The following is a 3,182-nucleotide window of genomic DNA, read 5'->3' as shown; positions in this document are numbered from 1 at the left end:
GCATATTTGAAATGGCATGGTCAAGGGCTTTTCAAAAATGTATAATTTGTCATTTTTTGGACAAATTTTTTTTTGCAAACATTTTTACTATAAAACTGGATTTTGCGATAAAAAATTCAATTTTCGCAAATTTGCAAATTTTTTTGCAGATTCTAAAAGTAGAGCACAAGAGCTTTCTAATGATGTATCATTTGTCATATTTGGACATAAAACATGGGATTTAGAGGGGGGGGTCAAATTGCCCCCCCCCAGCGTATCCTGGTTTTCAAGTACCCCAGCGGGGATAGGGTTAACAGTCTGGAGAACTGGTTTAGCCATCTGGCATTAGAATGTGGGCCAGGTTTATGCTTTTCTAAGTCAGTAGAAATATTTCCACATCTGCAAACTTTTGAATGGGATATCCTTAATCCCTATCATTTAATTAATCTGGAGAATAATAACAAGAGGAGAACAAGCATTATTTAATCTCGAGATAAAGAGTTGATCTAGCATTAATCCCGATATCCAGAAATCAAAAGTTACCAGCTCAGATATAATCCCATTTGCATATGAGATAAAGATATCTCTGGTACTGTACAGAGCTTCAGTATGAAGTCATCAGGTACATTGGGGAACTGTTCGTTTGTCATAGGGAAAAAGGAACAATTTTCGTAGATTCAATAGACATAACTGTTCTCCAATCAGTCCTTTTCTTGAGAATGGCCCTGATTTTTCGCCAAATGAAGCTGCTCAGAAGTTTTCTTGTTGCAAGTTCACAGAAATGTAGTTAACGACAGTTTCAAATCCAAATTTTGTCTGTTTTATTGTGTTTCAGACGATCTCTTTTGATTGTTGTGAACAAAAATATTTCCAAAAATGAAATATTTTTCCATGACAATTGAGAAAAACGTGCAATGCTATCAGATAAAAAAATGCAAAATAATTTTTTGTTCCATTCATATTAAATTGTGTCCAACCTTGACCTGCAGAAGTTAAAAATTGACGATTCTACAAAGATTTCAATAAATGTCATTGAAGTGGAGGAAAATCACTTTTCTATAATAACGTATCACTTCAAAATGTTTATAGATTTCTTAAGTTGTTTAAACCATTAAGCATAGAATATATCAAGTAGAAAGTGAAAAACTAAAAAAAAATGTTTTAATATTTGTCAGCGAGTGTTTTAACAAGGCTAGTGTATATATATATAAAACCAGATTATTTTTCGACTAAACTTACATGAAAATAAGATAGTTTTCAACGATTTTTAAAACAAATTTTAATATTAAGTCTTATAAAGTAGTATCTGGGGTTTCCAAATGATATTAAACAACATTCCAAGTCAAAAACTATGTATTTTATGAACATTTTAAAAGAACAAAATGTCCAAACACGTCATTAAATTATAAAAGAGTTACAATTTTCAAAAACTCAATAAAACGTAGTTTTTTGAACTGTTCATTAATCGACCATTTTTGAAGGTATTTCAAAAAGTAATGACATTTTAGAATAAGTATAAAATATAGAAAATGAAAATAAAAATTAATTTTTTTTGATCAGTTCTCAGGGTATGTTAGTGAGCTGCAAGTGCGCATGAATAAAATCGATGATTTTGGGGCTAAGACTGCTTACAAAACTATGATTTTTCAAAATATTCAGCATAACTTGGTTTTATCTATTAGATCATTATCTGGGATTTCCAAAATGATATAAGACATTATTCTCAGTCAAAAACTTTGGATTTTATATAAGTTTTAAGAAATAAAATCAATAAAGTTCAAAAATGGCCAAAAAATCACGTTTTTTCCGACGGCACCGGGAAAAATGGTTAAAAATAAAAAATATTTTGGATTTTCTTAGTTTCATATATATCTATTCAAAAGAAAAAGTGCACCCCTGAACAATTTTTACAGATAAAACCAAGTTATACTGAATATTTTGAAATATCATAGTTTTATAAGCAGTTTTAGCCCCAAAATCATCGATTTTATTGATGCGCACTTGCAGCTCACTAACATACCCTGAGAACTGAAAAAAAATAATTCTTATTTTCATTTTCTATATTTTATACTTATTCCAAAATGTCATTACTTTTTGAAATACCTTCAAAAATGGTCGATTAATAAACAGTTCAAAAAACTACGTTTTATTGAGTTTTTTGAAAATTGTAACTCTTTTATAATAAAATGACGTGTTTGGACATTTTGAACTTGTTCTTTTAAAATGTTCATAAAATGCATAGTTTTAGACTTGGAATGTTGCTTAATATCATTTGGAAACCCCAGATACTACTTCACAAGACTTAAAATTAAAATTTGTTTTAAAAATTGTTGAAAACTATTTTATTTTCATGTAAGTTTAGTCGAAAAATAATCTGGTTTTTTACTATACAATATCCTTGTCAAAACACTCGCTGACATATATTAAAACATTTTTTTTAGTTTTTCACTATCAATTTGATATATTCTATGCTTAATGATTTAGACAACTTAAGAAATCTATAAATCTATAAAGTGATATGTTATTCAAGAAAAGTGATTTTCCTCCACTTCAATGACATTTATTGAAATAAGTGTAGAATCGTCAATTTTTAACTTCTGCAGGTCAAGGTTGGGCACAATTTAATATCAAATTATTTTGCAATTTTGCTTTCAGCCTATACCCCCTTTTATTTTTCCTTTACAGTCCCTGTAAGATTAAGGTTGGACACAATTTAAAGAGCCTAAATATCAAGCTATAAGTTAAACATGATTAATGGAACAAAAAATTATATTACATTTTATTAATCTCAGCATTGCACGATTTTCTTGATTGTCATTCAAAAATATTTAATTTTTGAAAGTATTTAATTTTTGAAAGTATTTCTGTGCACAACAATCAAAAGAGATCCTCTGGAACACAATAAAACAGACAAAATTTGGATTTGAATCTGCTGTTTTATCTCTGTGATGGACCATACGTATCAGACAATGAGGAGGATTTGTTGTTGCTGCATATATTCTTAACCCTATTCCCGCTGGGGGGGGGTCAATTTGACCCCCCCCTGTAGTTTTTTTTACATAACTCAAAAAGTATTGGTCTGAGGCTGTTGAAATTTTCTGACTTTTCTTACATACCCAAAGCCCTCCCTTTAGGCCTAAAACCGGGCTTTAATACTAACTGCCTGAGTCCTCAGGCACACTGCCTGAATGACTGCTTTTGCC

The sequence above is a fragment of the Eurytemora carolleeae genome, unplaced genomic scaffold, assembly GCF_000591075.1.
Source record: "Eurytemora carolleeae unplaced genomic scaffold, Eaff_2.0 scaffold1257, whole genome shotgun sequence".
Taxonomy (NCBI): Eukaryota; Metazoa; Arthropoda; class Copepoda; order Calanoida; family Temoridae; genus Eurytemora; species Eurytemora carolleeae.
The sequence above is the reverse complement of the archived record's forward strand: the minus strand, read 5'-3'. Positions refer to the sequence as shown.